The sequence below is a fragment of the Lolium perenne genome, chromosome 6 (genome assembly GCF_019359855.2).
Source record: "Lolium perenne isolate Kyuss_39 chromosome 6, Kyuss_2.0, whole genome shotgun sequence".
NCBI classification, from domain to species: Eukaryota; Viridiplantae; Streptophyta; class Magnoliopsida; order Poales; family Poaceae; genus Lolium; species Lolium perenne.
The window spans coordinates 188,678,880-188,697,354 of record NC_067249.2 but is presented as its reverse complement, the minus strand read 5'-3'; positions in this window follow the sequence as shown (position 1 = coordinate 188,697,354).

Below are 18,475 nucleotides of genomic sequence, written 5' to 3'. Positions count from 1 at the left end.
TCATGTTCTTTTGTTTATGGATGCCTAGCGGTGCGAAATAAAATGGAAACTTGTAAGTCCATAGAGTTTGTATAGCCTGGCCGCTAATCTAAGCCATGCATCATTCATGGTGGAAATTTACAGCGAATCATAGTGAGCATTCTATGCAGCATTTTCAATAAAAATTTATACCATAGTAAATAAAAAGATTGTTGAGATGCTCATTGTCTGTTTGTCTTGTCATTTTGGTATGGGAATGCTCCTATATCATGGGGCAGGAGGTACCCCGTTGGCGGTTCTCGATGATACATGTATACTTACAATGACAAGAACTTATTTGGGACCTAAGTTGAGTAGAATGAGGTTTAGGTACTCGTATTCAAGGGGCATGAGATTTTCAACTTGTGATTTGTCAAGTATATCGCTCATATTTGCCATCACATTAACTTTAATCATTCAAGATGCTTATGATAGGGGTAATGAGAGCTCAAAGCTGATGAGCACCATACTTTTTGAAAAGTTTATAAAACTTGTTAATCTTGCTTCCTCTTCAAAGAGCATCTCTTTTACTTTTATGTGAGTCTTCATATTCTTACTTATAAACCAATTAAGAGAGCATAGTTGTCATTCTTAGTATAATGTCCATAGTACCAAAATTGTTATTGATTGATTCATGAATGCTTGTTTAGGCTGAGAGCATCTCTTTTAATTTTATGTGAGTCTTGATCTTCTTACTTATTGCTTGTTCTTAAATTACTTATATCTAGTCACCCTTTGAACTTTGAAGGTGTCCTAACATTTATGTTTTGCTACTTCATAAAGGACATGTTGAGTACTATTTTGCTATATTTTCTCTATGCTCATAAATAAACTGTTGCTTTCAATACACTATTATTCATGATCCTTTATTTGAGTTACTTCTCATGTTGTAACATAGTTGCTAAGTTCTATTGTTAGAGTTATATCTATCATGCCTATGTTTAGAGTACTTTGATCCCAGCTTACAATGCTTGATCAAGATTGTGTTGGCTTCATGTCACCTCAAAAATTATTTTGCTATCACTTACCTACTCGAGGACGAGCAGGAGATAAGCTTGGGGATGCTGATACGTCTCAAACGTATTGATAATTTTTGATGCTCCATGCTTGTTTTACACCAATTTATATATGTTTTGCTCATATTCCGTTGCACTTTTATACATTTTCCAGCACTAACGTATTAACAAGATGCCACGGTGCCAGTTCCATGTTTTCTGTTGTTTTGTATTTCAGAAAAGTTGTACATAAAATATTCTCGTAATTGGACGAAACAAAGAAGTCAATATTTTTCCGTGACGAAGACAGAGTCCAGAGGGGGGTCGAAGAAGAGGCACAGGGCGGCCAGACCATGCCTAGGCGCGGCCTGGCCCTGGCCGGCACCTAAAGGTGGTGTGGGGCCACCTGGCCTCCACCGACCTCGCTCTTATTCCTATATAAAGCTCCCAACCAAAAACCCTAAATCAACCAGCCTCCGCCCACGAAAAGTTTCGTAGCTCCACCACCGTCGCAGATAAGATTCGGGGGATAGAAGTCTCTGTTTCGGCACCATGCCGGGACGGGGAATTGCCCCCGGAGCCATCTCCATCGACTCCACCGCCATCTCCATCGTCGTTGCTGACTCCCATGATGAGGAGTGAGTAGTTCTCCCCCGAGGCTGAGGGCTTTACCGGTAGCTATGTGGTCTATCTATCTCTCCTTCTATGATCTTTATGTGATCATCAGATTTGTAATCTAGTTGAATAAGTAGATGTTATGCTTCAACTATTGTGCTACTCAAGTGGTTTTATTATGCGATCTCCGGGGGCACCTTGTTTAACGGTGTGAAAGTGACAGTGTGCACACCGTGTTTGTTTGTTATGCTTAATTTATAGAAATACTTATGAATTGTGGTGACTAGTTAGTATCATCTTTGTATGCTCAAAGTGACAGCGTGTGGTGACCATAGATTGGGAATGCGAACTTTAAGGAATGCTTATGCAGACCAATGAATTTGTCTTTATTATCAAATTGTAGAGTGATTAGAGTATTATAATGAAGTGATAATATCTATGTATTCAATTAAGGTATCATTGTTGAGAGTGCCCACTAGTGAAAGTATGATCCCTAGGCCTGGTTTTCAAGCATTGAAACACCGTTTACAACCAGTTCTGCTACATATTTGCTTTCTATCATTTTTATTTCAGTTTTCAATTACCACTCATAATCATCCATATTTCTTACATTTCACTATCTCTTCACCGAACTAGTGCACCTATACACCTGAGAAATGTATTGGGTGTGTTGGGACACAAGAGACTTCTTGTATCGTAATTGCATGGTTGCTTGAGAGGGATATCTTTGACCTCTACCTCCATGAGTTCGATAAACCTTGGGTGATCCACTTAAGTGAAATTTGCTGCTGTTCTACAAATCTTTGCACTTGGAGGCCCAACACTGTCTACAAGAATAGAAGCGTGCGTAGACATCACAGGGCTAGCCCCCATGTCAGTATCTGATGTGGAATCACTAGCCACTTGTGGTCATCGCTCCCACAAAGCTCCATATGGGCCAGGTCGGTCTACGAGCGCCAGACAGATTATTGGGTCCTGTCAGACGCAACGTGGCTATGGGGGTGTGGTTGGGCGCATTTTTACATCCACCACCCCAATATCCCTACTGGGAAGGCTATTCGAGACACGACTATGATGCTCTTAGAGATCCCCGGCTGCCCCAATACTCTTTTCAACAATAGTGTCGAATTGGCGTTATTCGAAGTGACGGCACAACCGCAGAAATGCCTTACTATTAGGAGCACCTCTTCCTAGCGGCGCTCCTAGCAAGTTTCTTCGAAAAGGGGGTACATTTTTTCACTAGTATGGAAAGGCTCATTTGTGACGCACGGCTGACGCGCCAAAGAATCCTCGCCATAAAAATTGGATTTCTGTGGCGCACCAGCTCATGCGCCACAGAATATTAACTTTATGTGGCGCACTGTTGCCTCAGTGCGTCACAGAAATAGGCGCGCCACAGAATTAGTTTTAGGTGCGTGATGCGTGTGGTTGACGTATTGTCTTTCCATTCGACACGCGTCCGTTGGGAACCCCAAGAGGAAGGTGTGATGCGTACAGCAGCAAGTTTCCCTCAGTAAGAAACCAAGGTTTATCGAACCAGTAGGAGTCAAGAAGCACGTGAAGGTTGATGGCGGCGAGATGTAGTGCGGCGCAACACCAGGGATTCCGGCGCCAACGTGGAACCTGCACAACACAAACCAAGTACTTTGCCCCAACGAAACAGCGAGGTTATCAATCTCACCGGCTTACTGTAACAAAGGATTAGATGTATAGTGTGGAAGATGATTGTTTGCAGAAAACAGTAGAACAAGTATTGCAGTAGATTGTATTTCAGTATAGAGAATTGGACCGGGGTCCACAGTTCACTAGAGGTGTCTCTCCCATAAGATAAATAGCATGTTGGGTGAACAAATTACAGTTGGGCAATTGACAAATAGAGAGGGCATGACCATGCACATACATATTATGATGAGTATAGTGAGATTTAATTGGGCATTACGACAAAGTACATAGACCGCTATCCAGCATGCATCTATGCCTAAAAAGTCCACCTTCAGGTTATCATCCGAACCCCTTCCAGTATTAAGTTGCTAACAACAGACAATTGCATTAAGTATTGCGCGTAATGTAATCAATAACTACATCCTCGGACATAGCATCAATGTTTTATCCCTAGTGGCAACAACACATCCATAAACTTAGAGGTTTCTGTCACTCCCCCAGATTCACGGAGACATGAACCCACTATCGAGCATAAATACCCCCTCTTGGAGTTACTAGCAAAAACTTGGCCAGAGCCTCTACTAATAACGGAGATCATGCAAGATCATAAACAACACATAGACATAAATTGATAATCAACATAACATAGTATTCTCTATTCATCGGATCCCAACAAACACAACATATAGCATTACAGATAGATGATCTTGATCATGTTAGGCAGCTCACAAGACCCGACAATTAAGCATAATGGGGAGAAGACAACCATCTAGCTACTGCTATGGACCCATAGTCCAGGGGTAGACTACTCACACATCACTCCGGAGGCGACCATGGCGACGTAGAGTCCTCCGGGAGATGATTCCCCTCTCCGGCAGGGTGCCGGAGGCGATCTCCTGAATCCCCCGAGATGGGATTGGCGGCGGCGGCGTCTCTGGAATGTTTTCCATATCGTGGCTCTTGGTACTGGGGGTTTCGCGACGAAGGCTATTTGTAGGCGGAAGGGCAGGTCAGGGGGCGTCACGAGGGGCCCAGGAGACAGGTCGGCGCGGCCAAGGGCTGGGCCGCGCCGCCCTACCTCCTGGCCACCCCGTGGCCCCACTTCGTTGACTCTCCGGTCTTCTGGAAGCTTCGTGTGAAAATAGGCCCCTGGGCGTTGATTTCGTCCAATTCCGAGAATATTTCCTTACTAGGATTTCTGAAACCAAAAACAGCAGAAAACGACAGCGGCTCTTCGGCATCTCGTTAATAGGTTAGTTCCAGAAAATGCATAAATATGACATAAAGTATGCATAAAACATGTAGATATCATCAATAATGTGGCATGGAACATAAGAAATTATCGATACGTCGGAGACGTATCGGCATCCCCAAGCTTAGTTCCTGCTTGTCCCGAGCAGGTAAACGATAAACAATGATAATTTCTGGAGTGACATGCCATCATAACCTTGATCATACTATTGTAAGCATATGTAATGAATGCAGCGATCAAAACAATGTATATGACATGAGTAAACAACTGAATCATATAGCAAAGACTTTTCATGAATAGTACTTCAAGACAAGCATCAATAAGTCTTGCATAAGAGTTAACTCACAAAGCAATAATTCATAGTAAAGGCATTGAAGCAACACAAAGGAAGATGAAGTTTCAGCGGTTGCTTTCAACTTGTAACATGTGTATCTCATGGATATTGTCAACATAGAGTAATATAACAAGTGCAATATGCAAGTATGTAGGAATCAATGCACAGTTCACACAAGTGTTTGCTTCTTGAGATGGAGAGAGATAGGTGAACTGACTCAACAATAAAAGTAAAAGAATGGTCCTTCAAAGAGGAAAGCATCGATTGCTATATTTGTGCTAGAGCTTTGGATTTTGAAAACAAGAAACAATTTTGTCAACGGTAGTAATAAAGCATATGTGTTATGTAAATTATATCTTAGAAGTTGCAAGCCTCATGCATAGTATACTAATAGTGCCCGCACCTTGTCCTAATTAGCTTGGATTACCGGGATTATCGCAATGCACATGTTTTAACCAAGTGTCACAAAGGGGTACCTCTATGCCGCCTGTACAAAGGTCTAAGGAGAAAGCTCGCATTGGATTTCTCGCTATTGATTATTCTCAACTTAGACATCCATACCGGGACAACATAGACAACAGATAATGGACTCCTCTTTTATGCATAAGCATGTAGCAACAATTAATTTTCTCATATGAGATTGAGGATATTGTCCAAAACTGAAACTTCCACCATGGATCATGGCTTTAGTTAGCGGCCCAATGTTCTTCTCTAACAATATGCATGCTCTAACCATAAAGGTGGTAAATCTCCCTTACTTCAGACAAGACGAACATGCATAGCAACTCACATGATATTCAACAAAGAGTAGTTGATGGCGTCCCCAGGAACATGGTTATCGCACAACAAGCAACTTAATAAGAGATAAAGTGCATAAGTACATATTCAATACCACAATAGTTTTTAAGCTATTTGTCCCATGAGCTATATATTGTAAAGGTAGTGGATAGAAATTTTAAAGGTAGCACTCAAGCAATTTACTTTGGAATGGCGGGGAAATACCATGTAGTAGGTAGGTATGGTGGACACAAATGGCATAGTGGTTGGCTGAAGTATTTTGGATGCATGAGAAGTATTCCCTCTCGATACAAGGTTTAGTCTAGCAAGGCTATTTGAAACAAACACAAGGATGAAGCGGTGCAGCAAAACTCACATAAAAGACATATTGTAAACATTATAAGACTCTACACCGTCTTCCTTGTTGTTCAAACTCAATACTAGAAATTATCTAGACTTTAGAGAGACCAAATATGCAAACCAAATTTTAGCATGCTCTATGTATTTCTTCATTAATAAGTGCAAAGTACATGATACAAGAGCTTAAACATGAGCACAACAATTGCCAAGTATCACATTATCCAAGACATTTTAGCAAATTACTACATGTATCATTTTCCAATTCCAACCATATAACAATTTAATGAAGAAGAAACTTCGCCATGAATATTATGAGTAAAGCCTAAGGACATACTTGTCCATATGCAACAACGGAGCGTGTCTCTCTCCCACACAATGAATGCTAGGATCCATTTTATTCAAACAAAACAAAAACAAAAACAAACCGACGCTCCAAGCAAAGCACATAAGATGTGATGGAATAAAAATATAGTTTCAGGGGAGGAACCTGATAATGTTGTCGATGAAGAAGGGGATGCCTTGGGCATCCCCAAGCTTAGACGCTTGAGTCTTCTTGATATATGCAGGGGTGAACCACCGGGGCATCCCCAAGCTTAGAGCTTTCACTCTCCTTGATCATGTTGTATCATCTCCCTCTCTTGATCCTTGAAAACTTCCTCCACACCAAACTCAAAACAACTCATTAGAGAGTTAGTGCACAATCAAAATATACATGTTCAGAGGTGACATAATCATTCTTAACACTTCTGGACATTGCACAAAGCTACTGAAAGTCAACGGAATCGAAAAATCCATCAAGCATAGCAAAATAGACAATGCGAAATAAAAGGCAGAATCTGTCAAAACAGAACAGTTCGTAATGACGAATTTTATTGAGGCACCAGACTTGCTCAAATGAAAATGCTCAAATTGAATGAAAGTTACCTACAGAGAATTTTGCCCAGATTCGTGACAGCAAAGAAATCTGTTTCTGCGCAGTAATCCAAATCTAGTATGAACCTTACTATCAACGACTTTACTTGGCACAACAAAACACTAAACTAACATAAGGAGAGGTTGCTACAGTAGTAAACAACTTCCAAGACTCAAATATAAAACAAAATACTGTAGTAAAAAACATGGGTTGTCTCCCATAAGCGCTTTTCTTTAACGCCTTTCAGCTAGGCGCAGAAAGTGTGTATCAAGTATTATCAAGAGATGAAGTGTCAACATCATAATTTGTTCTAATAATAGAATCATAAGGTAACTTCATTCTCTTTCTAGGGAAGTGTTCCATACCTTTCTTGAGAGGAAATTGATATTTAATATTACCTTCCTTCATATCAATGATAGCACCAACAGTTCGAAGAAAAGGTCTTCCCAATATAATGGGACAAGATGCATTGCATTCAATATCCAAGACAACAGAATCAACGGGGACAAGGTTATTGTTAACGGTAATGCGAACATTATCAACTTTCCCCAAAGGTTTCTTTGTAGAATTATCAACAAGATTAACATCCAAATAACAATTTTTCAATGGTGGCAAGTCAAGCATATTATAGATTTTCTTAGGCATAACGGAAATACTTGCACCAAGATCACATAAAGCATTACAATCAAAGTCATTGACCTTCATCTTAATGATGGGCTCCCAAGCATCCTCTAGCTTTCTAGGAATAGAAGCTTCGCGTTCTAGTTTCTCTTCTCTAGCTTTTATGAGAGCGTTTGTAGTATATTTTGTAAAGGTTAATTTTATAGGACTATCATTAGGAGATAGTTTATGTCTAACAGAATGTTGTGCAAGAAGCTTTTTAATGTCGCTTGTACTAGTAATAGCATGACATTTATTAATAAGATCATCATCAACTTCCACATAATATTCATAAAGATCATCACTAGATTGCTCAGACTCAGGTGAATTAACAGGTGTAGAGCTAGACATGGTAACAAAAGTAAAATGCAAGTAACTAATTTTTTTGTGTTTTTGATATAGCAAACAAGATAGCAAGTAAAGTAAAACTAGCAACTAATTTTTTTGTATTTTGATTTAGTGCAGCAAACAAAGTAGTAAATAAAATAATGCAAGACAAAAACAAAGTAAAGAGATTGGGATGTGGAGACTCCCCTTGCAGCGTGTCTTGATCTCCCCGGCAACGGCGCCAGAAATTTGCTTGATGCGCGTGGTTGACGTATTGTCTTTCCGTTCGACACGCGTCCGTTGGGAACCCCAAGAGGAAGGTGTGATGCGTACAACAGCAAGTTTCCCTCAGTAAGAAACCAAGGTTTATCGAACCAGTAGGAGTCAAGAAGCACGTGAAGGTTGATGGCGGCGAGATGTAGTGCGGCGCAACACCAGGGATTCCGGCGCCAACGTGGAACCTGCACAACACAAACCAAGTACTTTGCCCCAACGAAACAGCGAGGTTATCAATCTCACCGGCTTGCTGTAACAAAGGATTAGATGTATAGTGTGGAAGATGATTGTTTGCAGAAAACAGTAGAACAAGTATTGCAGTAGATTGTATTTCAGTATAGAGAATTGGACCGGGGTCCACAGTTCACTAGAGGTGTCTCTCCCATAAGATAAATAGCATGTTGGGTGAACAAATTACAGTTGGGCAATTGACAAATAGAGAGGGCATGACCATGCACATACATATTATGATGAGTATAGTGAGATTTAATTGGGCATTACGACAAAGTACATAGACCGCTATCCAGCATGCATCTATGCCTAAAAAGTCCACCTTCAGGTTATCATCCGAACCCCTTCCAGTATTAAGTTGCTAACAACAGACAATTGCATTAAGTATTGCGCGTAATGTAATCAATAACTACATCCTCGGACATAGCATCAATGTTTTATCCCTAGTGGCAACAGCACATCCATAAACTTAGAGGTTTCTGTCACTCCCCCAGATTCACGGAGACATGAACCCACTATCGAGCATAAATACCCCCTCTTGGAGTTACTAGCAAAAAACTTGGCCAGAGCCTCTACTAATAACGGAGAGCATGCAAGATCATAAACAACACATAGACATAAATTGATAATCAACATAACATAGTATTCTCTATTCATCGGATCCCAACAAACACAACATATAGCATTACAGATAGATGATCTTGATCATGTTAGGCAGCTCACAAGACCCGACAATTAAGCATAATGGGGAGAAGACAACCATCTAGCTACTGCTATGGACCCATAGTCCAGGGGTAGACTACTCACACATCACTCCGGAGGCGACCATGGTGGCGTAGAGTCCTCCGGGAGATGATTCCCCTCTCCGGCAGGGTGCCGGAGGCGATCTCCTGAATCCCCCGAGATGGGATTGGCGGCGGCGGCGTCTCTGGAAGGTTTTCCGTATCTTGGCTCTCGGTACTGGGGGTTTCGCGACGAAGGCTATTTGTAGGCGGAAGGGCAGGTCAGGGGGCGTCACGAGGGGCCCAGGAGACAGGTCGGCGCGGCCAAGGGCTGGGCCGCGCCACCCTACCTCCTGGCCACCTCGTGGCCCCACTCCGTTGACTCTCCGGTCTTCTGGAAGCTTCGTGTGAAAATAGGCCCCTGGGCGTTGATTTCGTCCAATTCCGAGAATATTTCCTTACTAGGATTTCTGAAACCAAAAACAGCAGAAACAAAGAATCGGCTCTTCGGCATCTCGTTAATAGGTTAGTTCCAGAAAATGCATAAATATGACATAAAGTATGCATAAAACATGTAGATATCATCAATAATGTGGCATGGAACATAAGAAATTATCGATACGTCGGAGACGTATCAGTGCGCCACAGAATTAGTTACCTGTATACATGATTTTGTACTGCTTGCTATACACATACAGGTTATATATACAACAATATACAGATATTACACAGGTTATATACAACAGTATACAGATATAATATAAATAGCATGTACATTGCACAGATATAATATAAATATCATCATCACATTACTTAGAGCCTGATCGAGATACACATATAGTCTCGATTCATACAAATTTTTACATACAGGTCTTAAATCATACAAATTTCATCATCTCGAGATACAAATAGATGAGAGTCACTACGAGCATCATCGCGATGAAAGTGGTCTTCACCCGGTTCCTCCTCTGCTCCCTCCTCTCTCCCGACAGGCTCGCTTGCACCGCACATGAGTGTGTAGTGAGTATAATTGAAGAAAGACCAAAATAAACGAAGAAGGTCAACACAAATAAGAGCCAACTAGGATCAAATAAATAAATGCCTCATAAATTGTTAGTCAAAACAAATATTAACATTCAGGGATGGCATAAGTGAGGCCAAGTCCGATGCACAAGAGTTTGATATTTGTGCTATCTTACCAGGCTCACTTACGCCACCCCAGAGTGTACGGTGACAAAACATTCTAATCATCGGCATTATCTTAAAGAAAGACCAAAATAAACGAAGAAGGCCAACTAGGATCGAATAAATAAATGCCTCATACATTGTTGGTTGAAACAAATATTAACATTCGGGGATGGAGTCAGTGAGGCCAGGTAGGACACACAAGAGATTGATATATGTGCTATCACACCAGGCTCACTGGCTCCACCCCAGAGTGTACGAGTGACCAAGCATTTTAATCATCGGCACTAAAATGGAAGAAAGACCAAAGTTAATGAAGAATGCCAACTCAAATACGAGCCAAGTACACTACTAGGGAAAAGCCTATAGGTGGAGGCAAGTGGTGCCGGCGCACCACCCTATGCATGCGCCGGTGGAACGTGCTGCCGGCGCACCAAATACAAGCCGCGCCGGTGATGCCTGCCCACTACCGGCGCACCAGTGCAATCGACGCGCCGGCGCTTTTTCCTGGCATGGCCTCGCCCAATTCGGGCCAGGCCCACGAAACATTGCCGGCGCACCAGCCCAGGAGCGCGCCGGCGGTAATTTGCTATTGCCGGCACGCTCCTGGGCTGGTGCGCCGGCAATATTTCATGGGCCTGGCCTGAAGCAGATATAGCCGGATGGCTTATATACTGCCGACGCACCCAGGTCCTGGTGCGCCGACAGTAACCTGGGAGTTATTTCAGCCACCAACCAGCACTCACAAGCCACTACACTCACTCCTCCACACAACCCGACCCTTCTCCCAACCCACCTATTTTTTGCCCATTTCTACCCCAAATTTAGCCAATTTGAGCAAACAAAATCATATTTTTTGAGCAAATCTTCCCTTCCTAGCTACATGCATCTCCCACATCCCTATGTAGATCTAGATCTATCTATCGCGCATTGACCGCTTAATCTAGATCTAGTTCTACATCTAGAAAGTCGGCTTCCATACGCCATTGTCGCGGTGCGTCGTCTCGATCTCGTCCACGAATATATCAAACAAATAGGTGATTAATGAACAAATTGAGGAATGAAATCGACGTATGTTGGACATTTGAAGCAAAGCTCTCGTGTGTGGCATATATATATGTTGTGTTTGTGCTTGTGTGTGTTGGCGTTGAAAATGAGTTGCCAACGTTGCGCCGAAATGTTGATTCTTTAAGTTTCCGTTTCGGCACATTTCTGGCGCTCCTATGTCCTACCGTGTAGGAAGGTCATGCCGAAATTTTCCGTGAAAACTACCGACGGATGGATGGTTCTAATCAATTATATAATCTTACCGTGCGGGCGATAATGGTTATCGAGATGAGTGAAAGCATCGTGATGAGATATCTGAAACACGCGATCATCGACATGTATGAAAATAACCACACGGAGGTATTGTGTCCGTGCCGAAGATGCAAACGAGTGAAATGGTTTGACCCCTATTCAGGCAAATTGCAGGGGCACCTGCTCACTAATGGTTTCATGCATGGACACACTCAATGGATGAGTGATGATGGCGCGGAGGTCAATGGGGCGATGGCAGCAGGTGGTAATGGCCGGCAAGAAGGAGGGCATCATGATATTGATGACGATGAAGAGTTTGTCGCACAGGACGATAACCTTGACGACGACAGTAACCTTGATGACGACGAAGAGGTGCCGCTAGCTTCAGTCGTGCGGGACCCTCATCTTCAAGATCCGCTTCTCGAAAAGACGAAAGGCGCCAAGCGGAAATCAAAGCTTGAGCAACTGGAGATAGACTCGAATACTCCGTTGTACGACTCAGGTCGCGGGTTGGGGGAGTCCCGCTTGAGAGTAACGCTCGATGTGCTACAGATGAAGGCGAAACACGGATGGACGGACACAAGCATCGACGACATTCTGGAATACGTGAAAGATCTCCTTCCTGCCCGGAACACGTGTCCTGGTAGTCTAGCTGAGGCCAAGAGAATCGTGTGCCCTCTCGACTTACCCCACGAAAAGTATCACGCCTGCATCAACGACTGTATCATGTATCACAAGGAGCACGTGGACAAGACCAAATGTCCTGTGTGTGACGCTGAACGGTACAAGAAAGGGAAGAAGAAAGCTCCTCCGAAAGTTGTGTGGTACTTCCCGCTCGCCCCCCGGCTTCAACGGTTCTACGCGGACCGCAAGGAAGCAAAGCTCATGCGCTGGCACGCTGAAAGAAAGGAGGCAGTGTTGAATGATGAAGAGCGGATTGAGCACCCAGTGCTGACGCACCCTTCGGATGCAAGCCAGTGGAAAGCATTAGACAATGAATTCGGAAGTTTTGGGGCAGATCCCAGAAACATCAGGTTGGGTGCGAGCACGGACGGATTCAATCCGTTCGGAAACCAGAGCAGCACACATAGCACATGGCCCGTGTTTGTATGGATCTACAACCTCCCGCCCTGGCTGTGCATGAAGAGGAAGTACATACTGTTGCCTGCCAAAACCCACCGGCGAGCAGCGGCGAGCAACACGAAGAGCCGGGAGGCTCCCAGAACTGCTGGTGGGTCCTGGTCCCTCGGGCGACGGCCCGCAATGCTCCGGCACACGTCCTAGCTGGTGCGAGGGCGTGCCACCTGACCTATACCTGGTCAGGAAGGTGATGGATTGCTTCGATTAATTTCCTACATGGTAGACACGTAAACATTAAATACGAGCCTCGATCGGCTCTCAGGTTATCATGTGAATCGGCTCAAGGAGCCCATCCACCCATGATTCGTATTGGATCTACGATAACATGGTGGTCCTGCTTGATCAACACTAAGTTAACACGATCCACGACGATCTAGGGTTTTCACCATATAACCGGAACGTCCTAAAAACCAACATAGAGTTGATTCCCGGAACATCTCCTCTAAGATCAGCAAACCGTACCTTACGCTCTACTGGATCATTCAACCCGTTTGCAAGGCCTAACCATATGGATATCAAACTAATCCTCGAAGAACAAGGAACAACCATAACAGATCGAATCTACTAAATAAAGACTAAGCAAGGTGCTGCCCTTACACCTAAGATGGGTGCAAGGGCAGCTAGATATCCAGGGGTAGCATAACTAAGCAAATACATCAAGAAAGTATCAATGCTAGCCCTAACATATCTATGATAACGGTGTTGCTCGCCATGAACAAGGCTTCAGTACGAGCAACACATAAACAACAAATAAACTTGATGCTGCTTAGATCGCAAGATGCGATCTAGGCAGCATGGCTCTTACCCGGAAGAAACCCTCGAAACAAGAGGTGGCGATGCGCCTAGATTGGTTTGTTGCGAACGTGATCGTCCTCCTTCTCAATAACCCTAGGTACATATTTATAGTCCGTGGACTTTCTACTTTTGGAATAAACCTAACTTCGTACGAGCTAAACTCTATCTCTTAATTCTAAATCTACCATAATGTACAGATACACGGGCAATCTAGCCCAAGCTCTCGTACAAGGCCGATTCATAAATATTTTACGTGCATATCCTCTAAGCCCATCTCAATCGCGGCCCATCTCCCGACTTGGTTAAAATCTGGCGATAACACATGCCCCCTGGTTTTGGTGATGATAATTCCAAAACCACTCTGTTTTTTCTTCGTCGGGTCACGTCGTGGCAGAGCAGAACCGCCACAGTATCCTTTCATCATGATGCCTTGCCTTCTCAACTTGTCTGCATGATTTGACAGTTTTGGGCACCACCTCCTCGGAAACCGCCGCAGCATTGAATCATCTCCACTATATCCCCTTTATTTAACCGCGCCGAGTAGTTCGCCTCTTCATCCTCTTGCTCCGTACTAGCCATCGAAAAAGCCCCTCCTCTGCAACCATGTCTTCCTCGTCCTCCTCTGCCTCATCGGGTCTTTCCTTCCAGTCCTCCTCCTCCAGCGAGCCGATGTCGGAGTACGACCAGATGGCGGCGTATGAGAAGCGCGCTCCCGAGCATTGGGACGAGAGGGACTGGGACTTCACCGTCGTGCCAGATGATGCGCCCTTGTCCGCCGTCGGGTCAGATGACGACTTATCCCTGACCGATGGGGAGGACGACCTCCGGTTCCTCGTCGACGGGGAACTGGAGGCGGAGAGCGAGGACAACCTCTTCTCCTGGGGCGACTTCACATCCTCTGACGAGGAGGAGGAAGAGGAGGATGACGCCTCCTCCGACGAGTACCCGCCGGCGAAGCGCTTCCGCGCCGGGTCGGAGGACGACGAGGAGGAGGAAGAAGAAGCCCCTGCCGAGGGCTATGGAAGCAGCGACGAGGACTTCGCCGGCAGCAGCGCCGACGGCAGCTACGACGGCGACGACGAGGGCAGCGACGGCCCCTAGATTAGGGACTACTAGCATAGGACTAGTAGTAGTAGATTGGTCAGTAGACCTTTCTTTTGTTCTTCCTTTTGTGAGCAATCGGCTCTTCTCAGTAAAAAATCCTCTCCATCAATGAAAAATGCTTTCAATTGATTTTGCCGATTGTCAAAGTAAGTCAACGCTCAAAGAGCCGATGGCAGCGCATCGGCCTTTACCATAAAACGCGAGTAAGGCCAAATCAGTTGCCTATTCAAACGGTAACCTGCGACCCTTGTCTGAAGGAGCAAACTCAGATCCCCAAATCGCCCGTCGAACAGATTCAACTCACAGCCACGCGAATCCCAGATCCTAATCGCGCAGATTCACCTCCGCAGCGAATCAAATGGCGGAATCATCCAGCGCCAACGCTACAGTCTCTGGCCTGAAGGTAATCCTCAACCGCTCCTCGCCATCCGAGCATAACGTTAGAATTAACAGCAAACACCTGAATTAATGTCTCATTCCATCATTAATTTTAGGTATCATACATTCTGCTGCCGCATCCTTCTCTTCCAAATTCTCTTTGTCTTGGCCCCCGTTCTACCGAGAGTCCTGCTCATTTGATTTCTTGTGAGGCCAATAGGATTGTCTTTGTGAACCAAAACTTAGATCTAACCTCTTGGGCCGACTGCTTACGAGCCTGGCCTAATCCTCCTGAAGATTGGGTGTCATGGTACAGTAGAGTATCCAAGACTCACCAAGCCAAATGGGAAACCACAGGAATAGCCGATGCTTTATCTTTATCACTGTCTCCCCTTGAGAAGCATGAAAACCTTCTGAAAACCATCGGCTACTTTTGGTCTGACGCTCTGAACTGTTTCATGTTTGGCCACGGCCCCATGACACCAACTTTGCTAGATGTGGCCATGATCACTGGTCTAGACATTGCATCCCCCAGCCCCTCTGCTTTCATGCTGCCAAAGGTTCCTTTCAAACTCTCCTCCAAAATAGAGTGTACAAACTGGGGTGCCTACCTTAGATGCCACATGAAAACCAAAGGCCCTGTAACAGAGAAAGAACACACGGCCTTCTTGAATTTCTGGTTGGAACACTTCATATTCTGTGGCCCTTCACTTGCTCCAACCAAGAACTATCTTTCCTTGGCCTATGAACTTGCCAGAGGTACCCAACTTGGCATCGGCAAACTGTTCCTTGGAGAGGTCTATCGATATCTCCAACTAATGTCTGTCAACCTGTTCTCCCAAAAGACAGTCAAAATAGGAGGTCCCTGGTGGTTTATTCAGCTATGGGCTCAGCTGTATTTTCATAACCACATCCCAAACTTCCCACCTTTGGCCACCTGCACCTTTCCAGATACCAATGGGAAGCAAATCCGATGCACTAGCTACGGCCCAGCTTTATATAGCCTTCCAGGTAGTAAACTGATCCCCAAGGAAGCATCAGAGTGGTTCAGAATTTTCTTCCAAGGCCTGGACAATCCTCTGTTCTTTCCTTACACTGAATCTGGAAATTTTGAAAATCCAGTCTCCTTCAGGCTAGACAGCTTTGCCGATGACCCCAGCACCCGGCACTTATATTCCATCATGATCCGTCATTGCTTCCTTCCAGTTGGCATGAGCACCTCAAACAGGATCACCAAACCTGGTTATGAGTGTTATCAGCCGGTCGTAGCAGCCCGGCAGTTTGGTCTTGGGTAGGTGTCTCCACACTTCTTCCTCTACCACTTGACAGAAAGCAGGGCTGATTTGCCCGATGTCCTCACCGGTCAAAGGTGCTATTCCTTCTTTGACGCTCTTGCCATCCCAGTTCCTCACAACCTCTCTTTCACCTCATCAACTGATGGTTTTTAGAGCTGGTGGCCAATGTGGAAGACCCATGCCTTCAGGAGAGCTCTGGGACCGTTGCTGAAACAACTTGATGCTGAATATGACATCCCTGCAGAACAGGTACCACCACTCACAATTTTTTCTTGCAGTGGCTTACAATGATTTTTATAACCTTGCTCTGTTTCCTTGCAGCAACAAGATGGTCCAGAACCCGTACATGATGATGGTTCCCCCTTCAAATTCCTCCCACCAGCTCCGGTGGTCCTCTTCTGCAAAAGCTCACCACCCTTGAAAAAGGTTGTGATGCAGAGCCAGCCGATTTCACCAAAATCGGCTTCCAAGAGCAAAGTGTCTTCCGAGCCAGCTGCCCCCCGAGCCTCAACCCAGGCGAGAACAACAGTGAGGAAAGTAGCTGCCAGGAAGACCTTGAAGCGCCAAAACCCTACCCCAACTCAAGAAAGTCTGCACGTAAGCTGATCCATGCCTTGACTGATTTATCTACCCTTATGGGCTTCTGTAAATACGCTGGGGCTTACTAACTCTTCTTTTATAGGCCTCCACCGAAGACAACTCCAGCGAGGAGACACAGTCCAGTCGAAGGAATTCGAGCTCGGGCAACTCTGGGAAAACCACCACGCAGAGCCAGCCAGATTTGCCACCATCGGCTTCGAAGAAAAGGTCAGTTCCTGAACCTGCTGCCCCCCAAGCTGCAACCAAAGTGTGGCAGGGCAGTCTACGCACAAAGAGCCGATGCATCAAAAGAGCTCGAAAGGAACCGCAAGCTTCTTCAACAAACCCGGAGGCTTCAAATGTAATTACCCTCCATACTCTCTTCGGCTCATATTTCATGCTAACCCATCGCTGCTCGCATTGGTTAACCACTTCCTTTGCAGACTGATGACACCTCTAGTGGGGAAGTCGAGGAGGTACTGATGCCATCCGCCACCTTGGACCTAGCAACCTCTAAGAGTGTAGCTGACAAGGTTGCCAACTTGGCCAAGCCCACAGCAGAAGCACAAGAGCCGATCACCTCATCATCGGCTGCCCCTCTGGTCTTAGGAGAGGTACACTCCTTTCCCTTGGCTCTACCCTTCTCTTTTGCTGCATACTGACACTGTTCTTATTGTTTGTCAGGGTTATGACCTCTCAAGCTTGCTAACGTTCGACCCTGAATCCATCGAACCAGCTTCTTCTAGGGCAAGTGAAGAGTCAGGACCCAGCGCTACCCATGGTCAACTCCAGCGTCTCAAGGCCCTGCTCTCCTCCTCAATTGAGACATTGGTTGAAGATCCCGAGGAAGTGAAGAGAATTCTTGAAGACATCCAGCCCCATCTCCCGGTGACGTTGCAGGTGAAACTCTGGCCGGTTGTGACTCTGTCTGCCTACAGATCAAGGGTGAAGTTGGCTCGTCAGAGAATCGACCTACGCCACGCCCAGCTTCTGTTGAAAGCCAATATTGCAGACAAATGTCAGTGGCTTAATGAGAAAAAGGCAGCTTTGGACGCCAAGACTGACACTTCTGTCAGCACTGCTGAACTTAAGACCTTGCGAAAGGAGTTGGAGGACCTTGAAGAGAGGGTCCGGGCAACCAAACAGCTCATCCATGATAAGGAAGCCCTTATTGCACGCTCCCAAGAGGAAGCAGAAGGCCTCAAAGCTGAACTGAAGACTGATCTGGCCGAAATACGTGCCCTGAACAAACAGCTGGTGACAGGCAAGGACGAAGATGATGAGGCCAAGATCGCCGAGGTGGATCGTGTCCGTGCTGTCGCCCTCCATGCCCTCGAGGCATTCCTTCAGTAGAGCCTCTCTATGTAATCTGATAACTGCTCAATTGAGCTTGTACCTCTAGAGTCGATGTCTGTGCATCGGCTTTTTAGTCTGAAGTCGATGTCTGTGCATCGGCTGTACTTGTGTCCTGTTGTTTTGCATATTTTTCTAAAGTCGATGTCTGTGCATCGGCTGTGCTTTGCATGTATATTTTTGTTTTTTTTACTGGCCGATTTCA